At 48.4% G+C, this 7,373-nt stretch overlaps 1 protein-coding gene across 1 annotated transcript in view; it reads right to left on the reverse strand.

Annotated features, from left to right (window-relative positions):
• The window catches only part of HDAC4 (histone deacetylase 4), a 176,043-nt gene that overhangs the window by 158,191 nt on the left and 10,479 nt on the right, over positions 1 to 7,373 (reverse strand). The window lies entirely within an intron of this gene.

Raw genomic sequence — 7,373 nt, forward strand, 5'->3', positions numbered from 1 at the left:
CTGGTCAAACACCCACCATCACCCACCTGAGGGGATGTTCTCCATGGGGAGATGGTCAAACATCCCTCATGACCCACCTGAGGGGATGTTCTCCGTGGTGACCCTGGGGATTACATCTGGGCTCCACAGTCTCCATTTACAAAGAATCACAAGATCATCAAGGCTGGAAGAGACCTTCAAGATCATCCAGTCCAACCAACCCCACCATAATCACCCCTAAACCACACCCACGAGCCTCTTCAATGCTTCCAGAAACTCTACCACCTCCCTGGGTAAGTTATTCCAATGCCTGACCACTTTTTCAGGGAATTTTTTTTTTAATAGCTAATTTGAACCTCCCCTGGTGCAACTTGAGGCCATTTCACCTCACCCATGGCAGAACAGAGTAACCCCCACCTCACTACAACCTCCTGCCAAGTACTTGTAGAAAGCAACAAGGTTCCCCTTGACCTCTTCCCCAGAAGGAAAGAGTTGGGAAAGGAAGGAATTCCACCTGGGAACATCTGATTCTGCCTTCAGCTCCAGCTTCACTGCCATTCCAAGGACTTCACGGGCTGCCTCCTTACAGCTGTAAAGTTCCCTGTAAATGCCTCATGTGGGAGAAAAGTGTCTTCAACAGTAAAATCTTTGATTTAGGGGAATGGACTCTCTCAGGAAGCTTCATCCTTCCCGGGAACAACCCAACTGGCCAAAGGACAGGAGGGGAAGGGCAGACCATGCAAAATTACAACACAACCCACACCAATCGGTATTCCAAGGCTGAATCGAAATCCTGGGATCAGAACAAGTTACAAGAGGAAACAACCAAACAACTTTTAACAGCCAAGTAAGTCCCTGTTCCCATCCAAACTTTCTCAGAGGATCTGGCATTTCTGTTTCTGAAGAGCATGAGGAAAACAGACCCTTTTTTGCATTTTGATCCCATCCAGCCTCCTTCCCTTAATATTTGCCACCTTCCCACAAGCTCAGCTCAGACTCCACTGGGAACTTGTAGAAGTGTCAGTAGAGCTGAGCAGTAACCACACAATGAACCCAAGTCCTCTTTCCATGCTGTCCTTGAAAGGAGAGGCGGCATGGATTGGATGCTGTTGGAAAAGGCTGGGAACAAGTGTTCACAGTGATCCCTTCTCTTCCTTCTCTGCTGGGTTTTAAAGGAATAAATTTAGAAGGAGCAAGTACCTTTAATTCTTCCTTCCTCTGGAACATACAGCTGATTTAAGGGTTTCTTGAAGTTATCTGTATTTAACAGGGGAGTGCCTGAAGCGGCTCCCAGCACCGTCCTGCTCCCATGGAAAAATCGGATCTCCAGCCACCGTGGCCTCCTCCAAGCGGAGACTCCAGGAGCAAGGCTCTGCTGGCTTCTGAGCTTACAACACAGAAGGGCAGGGAATAAATCTTCAGCAACAAAAGAACCAACATCAACGCAGGAGGATGGAAAACAGGAGGGAAGGAAAGAGGAGAATCCACGTCAGCTCCCACGTGGTGAGATCACACACACCCCTGACTTGGGAGGATGCACATGAAGATGAAGACAGATGTGTATTGATTTGTCTCCCAACACAGGGGCTGCCTTATTTAATGGAAGACAGCAGAGAGAAACCTCTGGGATAAACCAGCAGTGGAAGAATCCATTTCCCCACCAGGAAAAATCAATGATTATCCATTTTCCCTCTTATCCTCCTGAATTGGAGAAAACGAGCTCAGTGCAGCTCCCATCTGCTCCCCTCCCAGATGTTCCTCCAGCTCTGGAATCCCTAGCACAGTCTGTACCAAACCTTCTTTGATAGGATTTCCTTCCCAAACTTGATCAGTAAAGCAGCTTCACTCGGGCTGCTAAATTTAGTGCCTTGACCGTGTAACCCACAGAGCCGGACACACCGAGGGGCTCTCCCGGGATTCAGCAGTTCTGTCCAGCTCATTTTAAGTTGGGAATAGGCTCACTCCTCGTTCTGGAGCAGCACACAGGCTCCAATTACGTAAAAGAACACAAGTGCAGAATAACAAAGTCTTTAAGCAAGACCCACGCTGAGAGCTCCGAGCTCCCCTGCAGCACTTTCCCAAATAAAAAGGGAGGGGGGGAAGGAATACAAAGCCCATTTACTGCAACACTCGCAGATGAAAAACTGCAATTGCTCTGCCCTGACATCTGGTTTCTATTTCGCTCCCATTCTATCAGGTTACATAACAAACAGATGATGCACCAGAGCCCCGGAGTTCTTCGAGGCTCGGATTTGGTGTTTACATTCCTCGGCACAAAAATCCCAGCTATGCCACACACGGGGTGTGCGGGGCAGACAAAGTACTCGAGACAAACAGCTCACAAAGGGAAAGTCAGACCAAGTCAGAGCGATTGGGGAGTGTGGGCGTGTTTGTAACAGAAAATCCCGTATGGAAAACGCCGCGTCCCCCAGCGCGGCTCCGGAATTGGATGTGCACGCGACAGCACTCGCGGCTGTGCAGGCAAAGTTTATGCGAACAGGCCACAGGGAACACACAAGTTTACACTCAGCAAGTGCCAACTGTAATGATGCAAACACGAATTCCACCCTGCCCTGTTATCTAACCAAGTGCAAACTCCCAGGGCCTTCCTCCACCTTCTCATTTGGGGCTTTCCTTTTCTTCCAGACCCCGGTACTTGTCAGTCCCTTGTGCTGTCAGGGAGATTCACAGCCTGGACAGCACGTGGCCAGCTTTGGAAATCGGGCATCCACTTTGCTGACCTTGTCCCCAGACACTGCAAACTTTCTTCTGAGTGGACAGCACATCCTTCCTCGGCAGCAATTCAGGAAGTCATGCAGTGCTAATAGAGCTGACTCAGCTGAACACGGGGCCCAGTGACCCCCTCTCCCTCCCCAAAACACAGCACGCAGGGATGAACACACCACGGGCTGCACAGGCACAGAGCTCGGCTGCTCCGGTGCTGCTCTCTCAGGAGCTGGAATAATCCTCAATCATTCACAGATCCCGTGGCCATGGAAAACTGCGTTCACAAAAGCGTCCCCAGACTTTTAAGTTACCCCCAAGCTTCTCACTGCACATTTAATTGCCAGCTTGGCCTTCTTCACCTGCACTTTTTGGGCCAGCAAAAGCACATTACAAAGCACCAGAATAGCCAGAATTCTATACTCATCTAACATCATTCTATCCTCTGTGCTCATCCTGGGTTCCCTCTTTTGGTTTCTTAGCAGCCCTAAACATCTCGTGCTGCTCACTGTCAGGCAGGACTCTTGTCTAGATAAACCTGCAGGTACAGCCCACTCTAAGACGGGATTTAGAGCTTCAGGAAAGCCCAAGTCCCACAGGAACTTGCCCATTTTGGCAAGTTCTTTTTGAGAGAAGCAAGCACAGGCCCCCACTCTGTGTGAGAGGAATAAGAGAGGCAGAGGAACAATCACTACAATCTGAGGGTGTAAAATGTGTCCTGTAAGGGAGCAAACCAACAAGAACAGGTACAAGATCCCTGTTCTGTGGTGGGAAGACACCTGCCAAGACTCCCTGTGGATGGGACCTCTCCGAGTAGGAGATTAGTGACATTTAAGCTGGAGCCAAATATGAAAAATAATAAAAGCACAGACGGATATCACTGCAATTCTTGCTCATTTCCAAAGGCCACTTACTGGCTTTTCTCCTCACCTTCTCCTTCCATAACTCTGCACACATTCACTCAGATGACATCAGAAACAGGGAAGGCATTAGTCATGTGCAGACAAGTGGAAAAATGCTCTAAAATACCACTTTTCAAGGAGCCTGTTCCTCAGGTACTACAAGTGTCTCTCTGCCACCAACTCCAGCAAACATGTGAGGAAAAAGGATATTTTCCTGGTCACAAATAACTTCTGGCCATGTCTTAATAAGTTTATCATTGAGCTGCAAGCAGGCAATTAATAGTAGTAGTAGAAGTAGTAGTAGTAGTAGTATTCTTTTTAGAACAAACCAGATGCATTCCACTCTTACCATGAGCTGTTTTTCCCCTCTGAATGTTTTCACCCTGGACTAGGTTCTTACAAAGCCCACAGAGAGCTACTCCAAGAGCAGCTTGGGGGAAGACAAAAGGAAAAAGGGGGAAAAAAAAAAGAGAAAAAAGCAACAAAACAATGCTGTCTCCCCATTACAAAAAATCCAACAGCTCAAATATTTCAGGTGTCCTAAGGAAATCCCCTGAAAACCAAACACAGAGGAAAAGAGCCCAGAGCAGAGGCAGAGCTGCTCCAGCCAACATCCCCACAAGGGATGGCAGTTCCTTACTCCAAGACATAACTTACACCTACCCCCACCCTGCTGCTGTTCTGGAAGCATCCAAATTCCTATGCTCAGTCTTCCATTTCGCCTTCAAGAGATCTTTAGGTGTCCATCCATGAAAGCACATCAGATGGGTCGTGTTCCACACTTCAAACAATTCAACTGCAACAGCTTTTTTACAAATCTAAGAAATCCCAGCGAGTTACTCAAAGGCAGCTGCTTTTTTAGGAGTTCCCTACAGCAAAATGGGCTGTTGGGGCAAAAATTTGTCATTGCAGCAGGGGGAAAAGAAAAAAAAACAGGAGAGGGAACTCCCCAGGGCAGCTGGAGGATGCAGAGGGAGTTTTAATTCCATGCCTCCCAATTTAGAGCAGCAAGTGACAGCAGCACAAGGGCTGCAAGGCTTGGACTTGCTCAGAGGCCACGATGCAGAAGCTGTTCCTTCAGCACCAAAATTTTTAAGTGCTTATTCATCCCTGCTTGTCATCTGTAAGCAACTACTCCTCCATTCACTCCAGGCTGGCAGAACACACAGGAGCTTCGCTTTTACTATTAGAAATGATGCTATTTTTGCCTCTGAGTAGCACAAATCCCACATCCTCCACACGCCTCACCCCCAGCTATTGTGTCTTCCCGAGCTGGAGGTGTTTTCCTGCCGTAGCTTCACCTGCTGGGAGCAGTGGGGAGCGAACTGTGCCACGTGTGAGACTGGGAACAGCCACTGTTTAATTAATGAAGAGCCACACGTGGCCACCAAACCACAACTGCCACCACAACAGTCCCATCTGTGCCCAACCCCCCGAGCTTTTGGCACCACCATCACCTTCCCCTACCAAGGGTTGAGCTGCCACGGCCCAATCCAGCACCGAGGGGACAAACCTCACATGGTTTAATTTATTTCCTCAGCATCTAAACAAGGGCTTGAGCTGAAAGTACAATGGGGCAGCTCAGATACCTCTGATTGCATCCCAGGCCTGAGTCAGGAGATGTGGAAGCTCCAAGTGAGACATTTTCTAATTAAAGGACTCAGCAGGAGACTAGTGAGTGTCCAGCAGCCACCACTGGTTTCAGTCTGGGAGGAGGAAGGAGAAACACCTCCCCGTGGGATTTTTTTCTCCCTGTGCACAAAGGTATCCCCTACATGGCTCAGTCAGCAAAATGATTCACTTGGAAGAGGCAGAATGATAAATAACAGGGATCTAAGCTGATAAATCACTTAGAATTTTGCAATACGAAGAATATATTAACAAACCAAGACGCCATTAACAGCTTGTCAACGTGACCAGACCAGTGGAGCTCAGAGACATGATGAACACAGGTGGAAAACAGTAACAAAAAGATAATAAAACAGTGAATATTGAGCATTCTGCTCAAAACCTCTGAGAGATGTCCATGAAGATTGTATCTTTGCCAGAGACCAATCTCACCAACAGTTCCTAAACACTACTTAATGCTTCTTAGTGCAAAGTAATTCCAGGTGGAGATACTGGGGAGGGGGAAGCCACTGCAGTTCAAAAGAAACAGTCCCACACTTGTTTCTTGCAAGAGAAGAAAGGAGTTTCTAGCAAAACAAATTATCTTCCAACACAACCGTGTCTCCTGCCTCTGCCTGCTAAAGCCACAAACATGTACGTGCCTAAACCAACTACTACAGAATTATTTCTGAATAAAAACAAGCTCCTCCTGCAGAGCTCTGTGGCTTTGGGAGCCTGAAAAGCAAACTGAAGCACCACAACCACAGTCCTTGATCCCAGCTCACCATCCCTCGCAGAAATCCAGCTCTCGTGACCGGCGGTTCCTGAGGATTCTCCAGCCAGCCCCTCCCGAAGAAAGCAGCTTCCACAGTGAAATACAAACCAAAATGAGCAGCAAAGAAGGAATTGTCGAGTCCATATGAAGCTATTTTGAAATTCCTTCCATAAGGAAGAAAGCTGATACAGTTTTAGGCTCCAAGGGCCCCTTGCTCCTGCCCAAAGTCCCAAGGGATGTGTGGGATGCTGTGCTCTGCTCTCTTTCCAGCTCGGGATTATGAGGGTGCCACAGGAATTGCAGCCTTAGGGAACAATAGCAAGGTAAGTAAGGCCTGGCTTTCCCTGAGAGCATCTGCTCAGCTGGCCAATCCCAAATTTACAAAAACACTGCCCAGGGCATCCCACCAAACCCTGTCCATGCTCCAGGAATGAGCTCCAGCAAAGGGAGATGCTGGAACAGCCATGAGACAGGGCAGGGATGTCTCACAAGTACCTCTAGGGACTCCACAGAATCATGGAATCATTAAGGTTGGAGAAGCCCTCTAAGATCATCAAGTCCAACCTCCAACCCAGCACCACCACCACTGTGTCCCACTAAACCTCAGGTGGCACATCCACACGTTCTTTGAACACTTCCAGGGATGGGGACTCCACCACTGCCCTGGGCAGTCTGTTCCAATGCCTTACATCCCTTTCCATAAAAAAGCTGCCTCCAGGCCCAAAGGAAGTCAAAGACACTCCTCAGTGTGTGATGGCCAGGCCAGAGAGGGCCCAGAACCAACCCTCAGCTCCAGGGAGGGAACAACCACGCCATGTCCCAGCCTGATTGATGGATTTTCACTCTCAAGCTCCACTGGGAAAAAAGGGCTGGGGGAATACTCTGTGCACATATTCTGCATTAAAATTGATCAACACAGGTAGATCTCAACGAGTATCAGTCTGAAATGGAAGACAGGTGGAGGAAGGCAAAGGGGAGACACCAACGCTGCAGCTCCAACACTTGGAACAAGATGAAAAATCCAAGAAAATACAGAGCTTCTCAAATCCCTAAGTCAGGCTGAGAACAAGCCACACTCTTTGGCAGTGCAAGGCAACTCTGAGTGGACAGTTTTCTCACCAAACAGGTGTCCCGCCTCTTAAAGAATTTCCAGACCCAAATCCCACCCAGGCCTGTCCTTCCAGGCTTCCTCCTGCCTGCAGCAGGGGCATGGGGCATCAGCATCACCCCCCTGGTTGTTTTTCAAAGCACAGGAAGAGTATCTGCAGGAGTTTCTGGTGGAACAAACAGTTTGGTTTAGAGCAGCTACAGCTGGTTTCTCAAAACTGGCAAAAGTAACTTTCAAAAGTTGCTTTCATCCATGAGTGCGATGTCGAGGAATTTTC

This window comes from Manacus vitellinus, unplaced genomic scaffold (genome assembly GCF_001715985.3).
Source record: "Manacus vitellinus isolate BGI_N305 unplaced genomic scaffold, ASM171598v3 scaffold_71_pilon, whole genome shotgun sequence".
NCBI classification, from domain to species: Eukaryota; Metazoa; Chordata; class Aves; order Passeriformes; family Pipridae; genus Manacus; species Manacus vitellinus.